General features: G+C 41.2%; 1 protein-coding gene across 2 annotated transcripts in view; it reads left to right on the forward strand.

The window, feature by feature from the left end:
* The first annotated feature begins 828 nt into the window (after positions 1-828).
* ACSL3 (acyl-CoA synthetase long chain family member 3) overlaps positions 829-18,341 on the forward strand; it is a 66,428-nt gene continuing 48,915 nt past the window's right edge. For both annotated transcript variants that reach the window (XM_032857336.1, XM_032857334.1), the window contains exon 1: positions 829-962. The gene's annotated coding sequence lies outside the window, so the exon portion shown is untranslated. The remainder of the gene's footprint in view (positions 963-18,341) is intronic.

Here is an 18,341-nt window from a genome sequence, read left to right on the forward strand (position 1 = left end):
CTTTAAAATACAGTAACACTTCTAGATTCAGAAGTAGAATGTCCAGAAACAATAGTTTGGAGTAAACTTTAGCTTTATGACAACAAATATCAGTCTTGTATAGATAGCGCGTGCATTTAGTTAAGATGGGTTATTTGCTGGGCTAAGTGAAGCCAAAGCAAGAGAAATAATAGAGGAATTTGCTTTGAATCTTGGGAGTCCCTCTTGCTTCAGATATTTCCGAAAATGATTTTATTTTACAAAATTTGTCAACAATGTGCGCAAGAACAGGATAAATGATCCAGTTAAGAATGAAAATGATATGCATATAATTTCATGATCTATGTTCAGATTTAAACACCACAGCAGTAACTGCGTTTCTAGTTATTTTTCGAGGGGAGGGGCGGTCTTTTCCCCCCGGAGAAACAGCCCCCTTGCAGACCCTCCCGGAGCTGCCGGCCCTCCGCCCACGTCGCGGCCGCCGAGCCCGCCTCCCCTCCCCCAGCCGCCACGGTGCGATCCCTCCCTCCGGCCGGGTCCCCACCCCTCGGCCGGTGGCGGCTGGGTCCCGTCCGCGGCGGCTCCGCGAACGACCCGTAGTAACCCCGTCCCGCCCCTGGCCGACCGCGCCGCGCTCCCCCGCCGGAATTCGATAGGCCCAGCCCCGCACGCGCCACCGCCCGCTGGCCAATGGGCGGCGGCCTCTCTGCATATGCAACGAGCGCCGGCCGGGGGTACGCGTCCCTGGCGGTTCGGCTCAACAGACGCTGGTCTGCTGGCGCCGGCCTGCGACGCTGGGATTGTGGCCCCGGCCGGGGCAGGGACGAGGTGGCGGCGGCAGCGGCCGGGACAGCAGACGGTCGCCCTCTTAGAGTGCGGCGGCGCCAGGGTCCCCAGGAGGCGGCACGGGGCGTGAATGCTCTGGGGGCGCAGCCAGGCCTGCGTGGGCCCGAGGCTGGAGGAACCGGGGCTCCGGCGTCGTGGTGAGTGTGGCGCCCGTTGTGGGAGCGGCGGGGGCTGGTCGGCGGCGCGGCCTCAGCGTGCGGCCGGGCTGAGCCCGAGGGCGGCGCGGGTTTGGGGCCCGGATGTGGCCGCGGAGCCAGGCCCCGGGGCTGTGCGCCGCGGGGGTTGCGTGGCGGCCCGCGGCGTGTGTGTGTGTGTGTGTGTGTGTGGGTGTGTGTGTGTGTGGAAAAGCCGGGCAGGTTGGGAGGCGCCGCCGTGGGGTCTGGGAAGCTGGTGACGTGGGGCCTGGGCCGAAGGGCCCACGTGAGCGTGGGGAACGGCAGCCGGGTGACTGCGCGGTCCGGGGGAGGAAGGGTGTCCCGCGTCCCTCCCGGCGCTGTGGGGGCGGACGGCATGGGGGGCTGGCGTCTTTCTTTGGGTGGGCGTAGACACGTTCCTGCGAGGAAACTGAGCCCTGCGGTTTCGGGAAGCCCTGCTGGAGGGACCGGCGGGGGTGTGTGTGGCCGCCGACTGTGGGGAGAAATTGGGCGGCTGAGCAGGGGCGACCTTGGTATTTGTTGTAGCCGCGATGGGTGCTGGTGGGCTAGGATTGACCGGTGGTTGGGGTTGAGAGTTGCGGGTTTACTTTTCCCTAAGTGCGGTTTAATACATCAGTAACAGAATGTGTCACTCTGAGGTGGTGCTCGCGCTATCAGCAGTCCTGCGGGGGAGGGATGATCAGGCCCGCTTCCTAGGTGAGCATCCCGAGGCAGACATTTAACTGGTTTATCCAGTCTGCATTTAGAAAATGTGCTCTAAGCTATTGCATATATGACCCCTCAAAAATAGAAAGGGTAGAGCAACATCTTCAGAATTTTATGGAAGCTAGAGGAGGAATAGGCCTGTGTGAAAGCGATCACCGCTGAATACAGTGACAAATAGTTGACAATTTATTGAGGCTTTATTACATGCCAGGCACTGTACTAAGTGCTTTATGCACAGTACCTTCACACAGTTAACAGCCCTCTAGGGTAATGCTTATTCCCATTTTACAGCTGGAGAAACTGCAGTTTGGACGCATTAACTTGCCGCAGATCACAGCCTGTTAAGAGAAGCTGGGATTCTGACCGGCCTGTGTTAAAACCCAGAGCTCTTGCATCTAACCACTTGTATTATGCTGCCTCTCCTTGGTGGTTGGCTGAATGGTTGCCACCGTGAATTTTTTTTTTTGGGGGGGGGGGGGGGGGTGGGCCAGGAGAGCTGTAGTTTGATGACCTTCATTCCTGATTATCACAGCCTTTTTTGTTTCCCCAGATTAGTCCTGGGAGCTGAAGGTTGTTGCCCTGTTGTCTGAAAGTGTATTAGAAGGTTATTGAAGGGAAGAGGTGTTATGAGATGGTAGTCATTTGCCCAGACTTTATTCTTTTGTTTTCTGGAATCTTACTCTGCAGTTCTTACCTTGGGGATGACTAAGACTTCTGTAGTCACTGTGGCATGTTCTTTAGACTTTTCAAGCTATCTTTTACGGGAAGGGTCAAGGTGACAAATCACCTCGTGTCGTCAAGTCTCTGTTACTGGATTTGTTAAGATATTTCGACAGGATTTAAAGCTGAAATACTCTGAGTCTAAAATGCCCTTCTTGAAGAAGAAAGGAAGAAGAAGGAAGGTTTGAAAGAAATGAAAGATGGGTAAATTATGAGAATGGAAATTATGAAAGGAAGTAAATTATGACAGGGTAAATTATGAAAAGAAGAAGGAAGAAGGTTTGAAAGAAATGAAAGATGGGTAAATTATGAGCGGAAAATCATGCTGTATCTGGTGGGGGTGTGTGTCAGATCTCAAAGCCTCAGGATCTTGTGCTTCCCTGCTGTCTGGTTCTGCTTAAATGACTCTTTCCATTCCTCATTCAATTAATTGCTCAGCCAGAGCCTTTCACTCATGTTGTATTTTAGGTCCCATGTAAGGCTGGGAATATAGTGTTGAACAGAACTGATGTGATCCTTACTTTCATGTAGGAAACAGATAAGCAAATCATCATACAGATAAATACTTAATTACAAATTATGAGAAGTGCAATGCAGGAGAAGTGTGTGAATGAAGATTTTAGTGAGGATTATGATTTAGATGGAAAGTAGGGAGTTTTTTGAATTGATAAGGTGAGGTTTTACAATCTTGCTTTCTGAGTCTCTAATTAAATGTGCCTAATGCAAGAGTTTGAGAACTTTTGAACACTAATGTTCTTTTCATTTCATGGTGTCTGATCCTACTCAGAATACCACTCTAGCTCATGTTACAAGATGGAAAATGAGATCGGGAGCTTTTTGAAGCAGTCATTCTGCCTTACAGCCTAACTGTTCTGTAGTACTTAAATTTTCCCCTCTCAACATGAATATTTGGGAACCAAGAATCTTTATCTAAACTTTGGACTTGATAGGAGTTGGATGTTTTCAGAAAAGCCAGGCCAAAAAGGTGACAGGTTTTCCTAACTTGAGAAAAGTAGCATCATGATTATCAGAAGTATCCAGGGTAGTTATATTTGACTTAAAATTCTCACCTCTTAGGAGACAAAATGATTATGTGGTTTGGGAAATACAAACTGTTAAGTACATGAATATTTCAGTTGAATGTGTATTAAGGCAGTACAAATAATTCATTGCAATGCATATACTGAAATACCGTCTGCATGCAAAACACTGCTAGGTGTACCATGTGGAAAAGTAAAAAGGTGAATTTGACAAAGTCCGTTTTCAAGGAGATTTAAATTTAATGAATAGTAATGCTCAGATTTAAGTCACGTCTCTCCCCCCAGCCTTTTCAAAGTACTCATGTTAGCCCATTTGATCCTTTTAAAAGCCTTGTATCACCAGGAGAAATACTGAGAAAAAGGAAATTTGGTGGTAAAATTGCCAGACATGGTGATTAATAGTTGGGAGAAGCTGTACAGTGATTACTAGTTTACTGTCTTGGAGCCATCATACAGAGGTGATGTAGACTCCTGGGCTTGGGTGAGATTGTCTGTGGAGAGGCTAGAATGAGAACAGGTGGAGGCCTGGGATGGAGCTGGGGGTAGAGGAGGCTGAACTTGGCAAATGAGATGGAAGGAGTGGCCAGGGAACCTGGCTCAGGTGGGAGCCGTAGCTGGAGTGGTATCCCTGCAGCCAGTGGGGGAGCTAAGAGGGAAATTGAGTAACATCCTATGGATTTAGCGACTCTGAGGTCATGAGTGCCCTTTTGCAGGTGATGTTGATGGGGTGGGAAGCAGAAGCAAGTAGAAGGTGAAGAAAATGGAGATAGCAAGAACAGGAAACTTTCTAGAGTTTTGATTTTTTTATCATTTAAGTTTAAATTCTGATGGGAAGGTGTTCATTGAAAGGGAGAGGTTGAATACAGATGAGAAAAGTATTTGCTTATTTTTGCAAAGTTCCTGAGAAGATGGAAGGGGGTGGGATCCAAATGAGGCCTGAACCTTAGCCAGGAGGAGGGACACCTTTTCTGTAGTAATCCAGGACAGGCCCCTAACTGATCTGACACTAGTCAGTACTTTATCCTGGAGCCTTGGCAATTTTCCAATAATTACCAAGAACTGTTAAATTCCAAAAAACTAGCTCAATTTTAGCTGACCCGATAGGTTCTTTACAAAACCTCACTATAGAAGCTTTGCGTGAAATTGATTTAATGTGTGATTTAATTTTGATTTCATCCACCTTAATGGGGTATGTACTTTAATCTGACTTGTGATTATTGTTTCTCTCCTGAAAAAGGAGACATTATAAACATTGTCCTGTGATTTCTTCTACATGCTCTTTTTAGTTTCATAAGAAACAGTTTTTAGACTACTTCTGTTTCCCTGACATTTTAAATGACTTAGTTTTTTTCATTTAAAAGTTTAGCTTCTTGGGCACCTGGGTGGCTCAATTAATTGCCTGCCTGGTCCGAGGGTCCTGAGGTTGAACCTCGAATATGGCTCCCTGCTTTGGGGAGGAGGGGGAGCTGCTTCTCTCTCTTCCTCTGCTATTCCACCTTGCTTGTGCTCTCCCTCTCCCTATGTCAAATAAAATCTTTTAAATAAAAGTTTAGCTTTTGTTTTTACCGGAATATGTTTTACATACATACTTGTAATTCCCACTCTGAGGGATAAAGTATTAATTGGTGGATGATTCAGAGGGTTCAACTGATCTGCTAATTCTTAAATAGAACTGAAGATACCTAGATAACCTTTGGGATAAACCAACTTCAGTTACAGGTTTCTACTTGCCCTTGTATTTGTTATATGTAGGGAGACTGCTTTATTCATGCATATATTTATTTAATGCCTGTCTTGCAAGACACTGGGAATTTGAAAATGATTGATAGTTTCTGTTCAGAGTGCTCTTCTTCGTTGATGGAAGTAAGTTGTATGAACATTATATGGTGTAGGCAAGGAAGGTGTAAGGACAGAAGTATTGCAGTGTGGTGTAACCAGTACAGACAGTAGGAGAGGAAGAAGGGGAGATTTTGCAGTGGAGGTGATAGTGACCTGAGTCTTTTTCTTTTCTTTCTTTTTTTTTTCTTAAATACTTTATTTGACAGAGATCTCAAGTAGGCAGAGAGAGAGAGAGAGAGAGAGGGAAGCAGGCTCCCCACTGAGCAGAGAACCTGATGCGGGGTTCGATCCCGGGACCCTGGGATCATGACCTGAGCTGAAGGCAGAGGCTTTAACCCACTGAGCCACCCAGGTGCCCTGATAGCGTGGTTTTCTAAGATGAATTGGGCTGAAGGGAACAAGGGAGCCAGGGAATAGAAAGTTTGTCTTGAATTTGGTCCAGGTGTGTATGTCTACAAATATGTACATATTGGAGATAGTATAATATCAAAGAATATTAGAAAAATAAAAAGCTTATCTTGCTATCCTAACATTGCTCAAGAGGTCAAAAGCTGTCCATTTTTCTGTTTGTCATGGTCAGCCTTTCTGTCCCCTACTTCACTTAGAAAGTAACCACAATTAACACTTTTCCTGCTACAAAGCTTAGTTTTTCCTCTTCTAGACGATTGGTCTTTGGAATAAGGCTAATAGCCAATGCCATTACAGTACTTCCTCTGGTCAGGCGCTGTTCCTACCTTCTTCTCAGTTATAATAGATAGGGATTTTTTCCCTTTTTTTTAATCACTCTTATTTCACAGATGAGGAAATTGAGGCACAGGGAACCTAAAGTGACTAGTCTGTGTGTGTGCTGGATCTCCTCTCAAGCAGTTTGGTTCCAGAGTCCATCTATGTTCTTATAGCCTGGGCACTGTACCTCCTGTCTGGGGTGACAGGCTTGCAGTTCTTACTGACCTCTGAAGACACAATTTATCAGGAAAGGAGCTGTGATGATATTTAGGGACAGTGTTAATCTGTTTTAATTAAACGTAGTTTATTCCCCCCCCCCCATCCTGTTCTTACAGAGCGGGACATAAAGAGTAACAACCTAAATTGAGGGAATTTAACTGGAATTTTCTTGTACTTGAATGTGAATCCTACTTCAGCATTCCTTCAGGGATCATTATAATTGCCCTTTTGGAATATTCTGGATTGGGAATATAAAGCAATTTGGGATGCTATAATCTAATACATTTTCTTCCTTTCCTTCTGTTAAAAAGACATGCTTTCTGTATGTCTGAAAAGTATTTCATAATATTTAATCCAGTTAAACCCACTCCCTTCCCCCAGATCCTCCAGTTAACTACTAATCTGAGTTTGGTGATATGAATTTTATTATTTGTAGGCATTTCTCTACAGTTTTATTATCCCCAAGCAGTGTATAATACTGTTCTGTGTGTTTTTAAATTTCAAGTACGTAGTATTGTATGATTGTGCAACAACTTTTTTTTACTTGTTATCACTTAATCGTGGTTTTATCAATTGAGTTTATCAGAGTGGGTATGTACATGTCTGTTTAGCTCATTTATTTTCACTGTGATATGGTGTGACATTTTAGGACTACAATGCATTTGGTTCCCTCTTCGCTCTCTTGGTAGACCTTTGGGTTGCTGCTGTGCTGCCTTTTTGTTGTTGTTTTGTTTTTATGAATACTAGCATGAGTATCCTTAAACACCATTCCTTCTCTAATTCCATTTTTGACACTGTAGTCCTCCTGCACTCCTTTTTCTTCTGTATATCCTATCTCTGAGTCCCTTTAATCTTGTCATTATTTGACTTAAGGTATTATTTGACTCATAGTTGTAGTACAAAACCACAGTGGCTGCTTTTCCTCTAAAGTTCTTTTTAGGTAACTTTTCTTTTAATTAACCTTGTTTGACTTTCTTCTTATTTATTTATTTATTTATATTTTTAGGCAATTTTGCAGATAGTATCTTCTCATTTTAAATTCCGTAAGTGACTGTAGGGATAATTCACATGTGCTTCCTCTTGGGAAGTTTTTGTTAATCTATTTTTTATTTGGCCAGTTCTGTATTTAATGCTTGTTTAATAATTTTTCTCTAAAATATGTCTTTTCCATTGTAATTTGGTGAGTAGGAATATGGACTTTGGAGTTAAGATTGCTTGGATTTGGGGCTCCTGGGTGGCTCAGTTGGTTAAGTGGCTGCCTTAGGCTCAGGTCATGATCCTAGGGTCCTGAGATTGAGTTGAGTCCTGCACAGGGCTCCCTTCTCTGTGGGGAGTCTGCTTCTCCCCTCTGTCCTTCCCCCTTGCTCGTGATTTCTCTCTCACTTTGTGTCTCTCTAAAATAAAAATCTTAAAAAAAAAAAAAAAAAAAAAAAAGATTGCTTGGATTTGAGTCCTGGATTTACTTCTGGATAGCTGTGTGACCTTGGGCAGCTTGTTCAGCATCTCTGTGACTCAGTTTCTTCTATAAAATACAGATCATAATGGAATCTACCTGTCGATTGTTATAAGGGTTTAAATGGGGTAAGTGCCTGCATGGAGTCAACGATCAATAAATATTAACCATGCTAATTTTATTTAGAGTATGCAGTATATTCTAAGTCTATCCACTTCTTATTATTGCCTTCTCTTCTGAAATAGCATTAATTATCTTTACATATTCAAATATACTTCAAAGAAATGTCTAATGTATTGTAAGGTCTTACTAATGGAGATTGGGAAGAGATATTATAAATTATAGAAGATTGAGTAACATCAGTAATTTAGGATTTATCTTGTGCTTTAATTTTCTGGTATTTATAAAGCACATTGAAAGTAGGTTGACATGGTGTACTTCTCATTTAAGTAATTTAAGAGTTTCCTCTTGTTCTTAATACCTTTTGTAATACGATCTTAATAACGATTCAGGTAGCATTTCTAAATACACTCATTATCCTGTATCATCAACTCTATGCTGTTGAGTGGAGGAGTCATGTGTATAAAACTTTCTGTGTAAATTTGATCTGGTTTCTTAACCTTTCTAACCCTTTTCATTTCAGTTTCTTTAACATAAATATTTTAATTCTCACCTTATGAAGTTATGAGCACTGAGGGAGATACAGATGGTAGTTTAGGGTACACAGGTGACCTCCTCGGTTGCTTGCTTGCCTTATTTCTCTGCCTCCTGTCTTTTTTCTTTCTTTCTTTTTTCCCCAGTTTTCTTTGTCTTTCCTTTCTTCCTCCCTTTCTCTATATTCTAATTGAAAAATCACATATTTAATGTATACAGTTTGAGCTTGTACATGTATACACCTGTACAACCATCACCATAATCAAGGTAGTTTACATGTTTATCACTGCCAAAAGGTTCCTTGTGCCTCTTTGTTTTTTGTTTGTTTTTCCTCCATCCTTCAGAAGCAGTTTTTTGGTAAACATAACAGGGTATTCTGAATCCAGTGTGTGAGGGAGCCCATCATATGATAGAACTGTACATCATTTTTAAAAAAAGATTTTAGTTGTTAGAGAGCACACACATGGGGGCAGAGTGAGAGTGAGTGCAGGAGCAGAGGAAGAGGGAAAAGCAGACTCCCTGTGAGCAGGAAGCCTGATGCAGGCTTGACCCTGATGACCTGAGTTGAAGGCAGAAGCTTAACTGACTGAGCCACCTACCTGTCCCCAAAGTGTACATCATTTAAGGGGGAGTAGGAAATAATAATTTCTTAAGGACAAGAATGTTCAATCTATAGGAGGATACAGACAAGATGTGGTTCATGTAGAGTGAACAATACAGAGGATAGAATGGTCATGTTTGCCCAGGGTAACCAGGAAAGGTCTTTCGCTGAGCAAAAGAAGACATGAGTTGGATTTGAAGGAAGAGTTGTGTTTGAGGATGTTACTAAAATGGGATGTCCCGGGAAGTTGGGGAAGAGCGGGACTGACATAAAATTGAGGCGTTAGCTGGTTTAGGGGGGCTAGGGAAGCTTTGAGAAAGAATCATATCCCAGAGGTCAAGCAAAGAGCAGAGGCATGGAGAACAGAAATAATTAAGAACTTACATGATCTCATTTATTCATTGTTTCCTTCAATTCAGAAAGTAGTTGCTGAATGCATGGAAGGTTCTAGGAGTAGGAATGGAGATTGAGCAGCCAGCAAGTGACGAGAAACACGTGGGCTCTGAGTTGTTAAAGTTGTTTCCAGTTATGCCACTATAATGACTGTTACGCCTGGCATTGTGGCATTCTCCACACCGTTAGCTTTTTTGGAGTTCGGATTTCCTTGCCTGTAATCCTTTCTTGCTCAGTAGTGTTATGATCTGCTTTTTTGTTATCTATGCTATATTTCTCTCTTTGGTTTCTCTGAAACTTTGTTAGCTTTGTGCATTTCCCTCTGTGAGTTTATTTTGTGTTTACTCCTTGGAATTCACTGGGGTATTTGCATGGGTTTTATTAGATACTAGCTACACTGACTGATGAAATAGTTAACCTTTTGAATATTATTTTAGTTCTAAATTGATTTTGTAGATATGTAACAGCTCATTTTTCTGCATTGATGTTTCTGGGTTGTAAAATATTCACTATTATCTTGGCCAACATTATAAAAAGTTCTTCAGCCACAGAAGTTTATTTTTACTCATTTTATTTTCATCAGGATTGCAGTAATCCTCATTCTAGATCTTGACCTTGGGGTTTTTTAAATTTTTTTTTATTTTTCCCCTGGTGATTTTTTTTTTTTTTTAAAGATTTTATTTATGTATTTGACAGAGATCACAAGTAGGCAGAGAGGCAGGCAGAGAGAGGAGGAAGCAGGCTCCATGCTGGGCAGAGAGCCCGATGTGGGGCTGGATCCTAGGACCCTGGGATCATGACCTGAGCTGAAGGCAGAGGCTTTAACCCACTGTGCCACCCAGGCACCCCGACCTTGAGTTTTTTAGTGTAACACTAAAACAACCAGAAATTCCTCTTTTTCCATTCGAGACTAACTTGATCTCTGGACTTCTTTCTAAGTTGAAATAATGGAGTTTATTTTAATTCCATAGGAGACCAGAATGAACTAAAATTAATTAATCTTAGAACTGTAGATGATGACATTTTAATCTAAACAAGATTCACATTAATTGAAATTATACCACATGGACCATAATACATTGATCATTATTACTATTTTTTACATATCCACGGTGAATATTTTCCTAAGTCCTTTTGCCTTTGTATTGTAACTTTCCATTTGCTAGTGTGCTAGAGTCTAAGAATTTGTATTCATCATTTACCCTGAATCTAGGCCTGTCTTTGTGGACCGATGCTTATTTTGACAGGATAGCACTCTTCTTAGAAATTTAGTGTTTAGTTTGTGTATCACTTTCCTGAGGTATAAAATGAATACCTGTTTATCCGGTACCATCTCGAGGTGGGAAGGTTGTGGGAGATAGTAGCTGGCCAGAAGTGGGGTGTGAGGTCAGAGAGGGAGCTCATGAGACCCCAGGTGTAAGGAAGGAGATTGGTGTGGTAGAGAGGAGTGATGAAGGGCTTGAGGTTTGTGACCACACTGTTACTTAAATCCCCAAATCTAGTTCTGCCTCATTTTAGTTTTGTGACCACAGCAAATTCTTAACCTCCGAGTTTCAGTTTCTTTAGGATCAGGGTGAGATCTGCCTTGCAGGGTACCTGTGGTCCAGGTGTGTATATAGCCTATCTCTGCGATGCAGGGAAGAAATGTTAGAAACTTTTTCTTTATAGTAATTTCTACATTTTATGCATGATTCATAGGGTTTATGATATGCTAGGACCAAAGTACATATACACAATATTAAAGGTACATGTGTTTGGAATGCCAGTAATTTTTACCAAAAGGGGCTTGCTGGATCTTTGAAGTTTAGAGAGTGGGCTCTTAGATTAAAAAAAAACAAAACAAAACTAGGCCCTGTTTGGAGGCTTATTAGTTTGGGGGCAACTTTGGGGATGAGTTGAGTTTGGGATGAGTTTGAAGAGCTTGGGTTAGTTGGCTCCAGGAGATGGATTGAAGGTTATTGGATTTAAGGAGCATGTCTCTGCAAGTTCATTTGAAAAATGGGGGACATTAAGCCTCTGCCTTCGGCTCAGGTCATGATCTCGGGGTCCTGGGATTGAGCCCCGCATCGGGCTCTCTGCTCAGTGGGAGCCTGCTTCCCCCTCTATCTCTCTGCCTATTTGTGATTTCTCTCTCAAATAAATAAATAAAATCTTAAAAAAATGGGGGACATAGTAAAGCCGGCATGTGTAATGATTGAGTTAGTTTGTAAAAGTCTTTTTTTTTTTTTTTAAGATTTTATTTATTTATTTGACAAATAGAGATCACAAGTAGGCAGAGAGGCAGGCAGAGAGAGAGGAGGAAGCAGGCTCACTGCTGAGCAGAGAGCCGGATGCGGGGCTCAATCCCAGGACCCTGGGATCATGACCTGAGCCGAAGGCAGAGGCTTTAACCCACTGAGACACCCAGGTGCCCCAGTTTGTAAAAGTCTTAAACTGTATATTTTTTACATGATATCATGTATCAGAATATTATACGGTAGAAATTTGGATGGTATATAACCCAGAAACATGAGTCAGTATTAGGGAATTGCTCTTGATGCATGGGTAGTTTGCTTACAGATAACTGAGAGCTGACTATATGCATGTTTAAGTTAATAATGTTTGTGTTGTGTGATGTCGGCAGACAGGCATGTTACCTGTAGGTGATTAATTATAGCTTTGTGTTTCTTGTTAATGATTTCAAATAGGCTTCATGAGATAATAAATGTGTTTGTTACCTTATTAGATGTGTTTCTTTTGGGCTCTTTAAGGGGCAGTTGCTGTGTTTAAGTATCCCTCCACTAGAAAAGAGAGGTCTATGAAGACAAGTCTATTTGTGTATTACTTACTAATGTACACCCAGTGCCCAGCATAAAGATATTCCTATTTTGTTGAATGAATCAGTCTATGTATCCCTGCACAGTAAAGGACATGAGATAATGTTTATTAAATTGGGTTGAAAGATTTGAACCTAACACCAAACAAATTTTGGAAGGCCAGCAACAACTTGACACAAAATGACCAGTCTGTGCTTATTAGTGGGAGCTCAGGAATTCTGAAAGAGTAGATTTACTGTTGATAAAATATGCATTTGAATAGCTAGCTGGCTGAGTAATAATGTACAGATTATAATTTAGAAATTTCCTGGTAGGGAAGATAAGAAAGTGTGATAGATTTGTCTCAGGCCAACCTGAGTTCTTGAACTTTGATATGGTAACTCCTTGTTGCCTTTTTTTTTTTTTTTTTTTTTTTTTTAAATCCAAAGGTATTCATTTGAGAGAGAGTGTGCATGCATGTGCACAAGTAGGAGGGCAGAGGGGAAGGGAAAGGGAGAAGCAGTCTCTCCATTGAGTAGGGAGCTTGATGCGCTTGATCCCAAGACCCTGAGATCATGGCCTTGAGCCAAAGGCAGACACCCAACCAACTGAGCCACCCAGATACCCATGCTTGTTGCCTTCTTAAAAGCATTTGACACTCCTGACAGTGTCCTCATCAACTTTCATTGTCTGCCTTTGGTTTCTAGGACACTGTTCTTGCTTTCTTTACCTTTCTAACTGGCTTTTGTAGTGTCTGTCCTTAATATTTTTACAAGTGAAGGTACACTGTATTTGAGGGATTCCATGGTTTCCACTCTCAATAGGGATAGGGTCAGTGATGACTCTCAATCTCCATCTGCCGCTCTGTCGGTAGCCCCAGCCCTGTATTTCTGACAATATATTGAATCTCTCCTCTAGTCATTCCCACACACTGAACATCCAGCCCTATCCTCATGCACTCTCCTGTGGATCTGCTCTTCCGCATATACTCCTTGTGTCTGTTGCAAGTCACCTACCATTCTAGAAATGTTGAATACTAAATTTTAAAGCTTAATCTTCACATCTCCTCATATCCTGTTGTCTTGCTTCTTCTGTAACTACTGCCCTAAACTCTGGACTTCATCCTTCACTTGAGCTATTTTAATGTCTATATACCTGGAATCCTCTTCTGGTTTCTTTTCTGTGATAACCGAAAGTAATCATTATGAAAAAACAAATTTCGTCAGCTGCTTTGCTTAAAATGCGATCTCATTCTCTCTGCTCTGTGTTTCTGTTTTTCATTTTCACTTCTAACTTCCTCCTGTTTTCCTGTACTGCATCTGTTAAGCTATTTAGTTTTCTCATTGTGTGTTTACTCATGCCTCTGTGTGGACAGGAATGGAGTGCTAGCACAGAGAGGTTGACACAGCTCTGTGGCACTGAGGAGGACCTCCCCTAGAGGCTTCAACTGAATGTTGAAGGACAAGTTTACATTGGCAGTCTTCAGCTTCTTTTAATTGTCTCAGATTATTTTAATTGAGTGCCAGTTCTAAGTTCTGTAGAGAATATTACTGGATCAGCATGTCCATATTTTTGATACAGGCCTCCTAGGTCTTAGGCTGCTGGGTCCCTATTGATGTCATGTTTGCAGTAGTCCACTGGGGTGGAGATGCGAGCCAGGGGCATCATAGAGTTCCGGCAGAACCCGTGCTTCTCTCTCTGAAAGTGGCAGGCCAGGCAATAGGGTGTGCCGGCTACCATGATAGCACTGGAGATTATTTTATAGTCAGAAAAAACGCTTAGGAACAAATCGCTTTTGGGACGTGGGAGCTGTGGAAGAGAGGAATTGCCAGGTTATTCGTCACAGATCTGCTCCTCATCTTTCTAAGATTTAAATCGACCCATTGGCTCAGTTCTGAGTTTTCTTTAATGCTGCTTAACTTAATAATCTTTTAACCACTGATCTGAAATGCCACTGTGGTCCAATACAAAAATCCCGTGACAGTTTTCTGGTTTAAAATTCTGTAGCAGAACAGTTAGTGTTATTTTTGACATCTAATAGGGTAAGTATGCATTAAGTATTCTTGTTTTCAAGTTTTATTAGCAAATCTTAAAATGTTTTCCTCTAGATAAACTTCAGAATTACTATCAAGTGATCACACAAAACAAGTAATAAAGTCCTATGAGGATTTTGACTTGGATTGTATTTGGTTTGTAGATGAATTTTGGCAGAATTATAATCTTTTCTACTCAAGAACTAGTCTGTCTTTTAATTTAGTGTCTGTCAGTAGCAGTTTTTACATGTGTACGTTCATAGTTACATATATATGTTCATTGTTTTTTTAAAAGATTTTAACTAATCCTTGTACCCAATGTGGGGCTCAAACACATAACCCAGAGATCAAGAGTTGCATGTTCTTCTGACTGAGCCAGCCAGGCGTCTCTACCTACATATGTTTAAGCAAGATGTTGTATGTATTAAGTATTTTAAAGTTGCTTTTGGTATTGTGACTAAGATCTTCCCTGTTTTCATTTTTTAAAGGGGGAGGGGCAGAGGGGGAAAGGGAGAGAGAGAATCCCAAGTAGGCTCCACACCCAGCACAGCAAAGAGCTCCATCTCACAACACCAAGATCTTGACCTGAGCTGAAATGAAGAGTTGGACACCCAACCGACTGAGCCACACTTTTTTTTTTTTTTTTTTTTTAAATATAAACTAGTCCCAACTTGGGGCTTGAACTCATGACCCCAAGATCAAGAGTTTCATTTCTATGGACTGAGCCAGCCAGGCACCCCATCTTTTCATTTTTTAACTGATTATACAGGTATATAGAACTATTGATTTTTTAATTATTTACTTGGTATCCAGATGTCTTAGTGAATTCTGTCTCTGGTTGCATAGCTTTCAAATGATTCTTTTGGATTTCTTGTCAGATTGGCAGTCATATGCAAATAATGATTCTGTTTCTCCTTTTCTAGTATTCATGCTGTTTCTTTTTCTCCTGCAGTGTTCTCTAAAAGGAATGCAATGAGAGGAACAAATAATGAGCCATATATATAACTTTAAACTTCTAGTAGGCATATTAAATAAAGTGAAAAGAAACAAGTAACTTGAATATATTTTATTTAATCCAGCATACAGTAGTACCCCCTTAACTGCAGTTTCTCTCTCTGTAGTTTTGGTTATCCTCAGTCAATTGTGGTCCAGAAGCAAATGCTCCTCTTTTCCTGTCCTTTCCTTAGAAGGTCAGCAGGAGCCTAAGGCTGCTTCACAACATCCACTTCCTTCACCTCTCTTCATATAATCCCCTAGGCATTTTTATTATTGTCTCTTATCACAAGAAGGAGGAGTACGGTGTAATAAAATGTTTTGAGAAAGAGAGTACATTCATATAACTTTTTTATTAAGTTTTTAATTTTAATTGCAGTATAGTTGACCTTTTATTACAGTATATTGTTAAAATTGTTCTATTACTGCTGTTTAAAAACAAAATCCATCCAGGTAAATTTGAAGACCTAATGGATTTTATTAAATGATCATGACTTGGCCAGGATCCCATCTAGCAAGTAGAGGGGAGATCCAAGGAGTCATAGAAGGTAGAAGAGGGTGTGGTGAGAAAGTTATGCACAATAAAAGAGGATTGTTCTCTTGAAAATCACCTTCCCTTATGGAGATGGCAGGGAGTCTTAATGCAGATTAACTCTTCTTTCTTTGGGGGTGTGTGGAGAATGCCCCAATGACATACCTCATTGATGGGGATCAGAAAATTCCTGACTGACCCATTAAGACTACATTTCTTGAGGAGGTTGAAACTGCAAGATTAGGTATTATGTACAGTGATTTGGCTTAAGTGATGCCATTTCAGGCTTGTATTTTTCTTAACATTGTTAATCTCTGTGCCTAATTTATAAATAAAACTTTATCATAGGTATGTATGTATAGGAGAAAACATAGTGTCTGTGGGGTTCAGTACTATCTGTGGTTACAGGCATCTGCTCGGGGTCTTGGAATGTATCCCCCCCCACCACCCATAAGGGGGGGGACTACTTGTAACCAAGATACTATTTCAACATATAATCAACATAAAAATTATTGCGATGTTTTACATTTTTTTCCATACTAAGGCTTTATAATTCTATATATATTTTATATTTAGAGCACAGTTTGGACATACTTCCAAGTAAGTGTTCAGTAGCTACATGTGGCTAATGGTCATAAGGGCTAGAGCCTTCTTAACAAAATCCAGTAATGATGGTTACAGCTGGCCTTCCTGCCTTTAATCGAAATTACCTTTTGTAATTGGTGTTGGTTTGATATATATTACTTTAATTATAAAATATCTTTCGTATTTGGTATTGGCTTCTGATTATATTAAGTTGAAGTTTTCTTTTGTCTGTGAGTATGAAATTCCTTTTAAAGTTGGTAATTGTGGGGCGCCTGGGTGGCTCAGTGGGTTAAACCTCTGCCTTTGGCTCCTCCGGTCATGATCTCAGGGTCCTGAGATCCAGCCTGGAATCAGGCCCTCTTCTCAGCTGAGAGCCTACTTCCCTCTCTCTGTCTGCCTGCCTCTCTGCCTACTTGTTATCTCTGTCTGTCAAATAAATAAAATCTTAAAAAAAAAAAAAAAGGTTGATAATTGGTACTTTCCTTTAATACTTTTTTATTTATTAAACATTTATTATTATTATTATTATTATTGTTTAAAGATTTCATTTATTTACTTGAGAGAGAGAGTGAGTGAGCCCGAGAGGGGAGAGGGTCAGAGGGAGAAGCAGACTCCCTGCTAAGCAGGGAGCCCGATGTGGGACTCGGATCTGGGGCCTCCAGGATCATTACCCGAACTGAAGGCAGTTGCTTAGCCAACTGAGCCACCCCAGAGCTCCGGATACTTTTTTTTTTTAAATGCATGTACTGACATGATCACACCTTTACCTCCCAGTTAAACTGCTAATATAGAGAATGATAACAGAATCCTGGGTGTAATACAAAAATATGTTTGGTCTTTGTCCCCACTAGTGGCAGGGAGCTCCTGAGATCATGGCAATTTCCCAAGTGATAGGAGTCTTCTGTTATTCATAAATACATCCTTTGATAACATCTGGAATTTATGTTAATGAACAGCTTAGGATGGGGTTCTCTAGATAGCCTCAGGATGGGGCTGGTCACCAGAAGGACCCAGCGATTAGAAGGTTAAAGACCCTAAAGTAGAAGTATATAAAATCAGTGCGCAGAAATCAGTTGTATTTCTATACACCACCACCAAGACAGAAGAAAGAGAAATTAATGAGTCAGTCCTATTTACAGTTGTACCCAAAACCATAAGATATGTAGGAATAAATCTAACCAAAGAGGCAAAGAATCTGTACTCAGAAAACTGTAGAACACTTGTGAAAGAAATTGAAGACACAAAGAAATGGAAAAACATTCCATGCTCATGGATTGGAAGAACAAATATTGTGAAAATGTCTATGCTGCCTAGAGCAGTCTACACATTTAATGTAATCCCTGTCAAAATACCATCAACTTTTTTCACAGAAGTGGAACAAATAATCCTAAAATTTGTATCGAACCAGAAAAGACCTTGAATAGCCTGAGGAATATTGAAAAAGAAAAGCAAAGCTGGTGGCATCACAGTTTTGGACTTCAGGCTCTGTTACAAAGCTGTAATCATCAAGGCAGTATGGTACTGGCACAAAAACAGACAAATAGATCAGTGAAACAGAATAGAGAGAGCCCAGAAATGGACCCTCAACTCTATACGGTCAGCTAATCTTCGACAAAGCAGGAAAGAAAGTCAAATGGAAAAAAGACAGTCTCTTCAACAAATGGTGTTGGGAAAATGGGACAGACACATGCAGAAGAATGAAACTGGACCCTTTTCCTTACACTACACACAAAAATAGACTCCAAATATATGAATCACAGTCTTGTACCCCTGAAACAATACATTATATGTTAATAAAATATTAAAAAAACTTATAGACTCACCCATCAACCTCCTATGAGGAGTGAGGGGGCTGGAGATAAAAACTCCTGAACGGCGAAGTTTGTTGAGCTTCCGTGTTGGCGACCTGGGCAAGGTGCTGGGACGGTGGCACACCTAGAGAGGGTTTGGAAGTTTTGCTGTGTCTCCTACTCCCTGTATCCCTTGCCCTATGCATATCTTCCCTTGGGCTGTCCTGAGCTGTATTCTTTATAATAAACCAATAAACATAAGTAAGGGGTGTTCCTGAGTTGT

This window comes from Lontra canadensis, unplaced genomic scaffold (assembly GCF_010015895.1).
Source record: "Lontra canadensis isolate GAN:19392208 unplaced genomic scaffold, GSC_riverotter_1.0 scaffold13, whole genome shotgun sequence".
In the NCBI taxonomy this organism is placed as follows: domain Eukaryota; kingdom Metazoa; phylum Chordata; class Mammalia; order Carnivora; family Mustelidae; genus Lontra; species Lontra canadensis.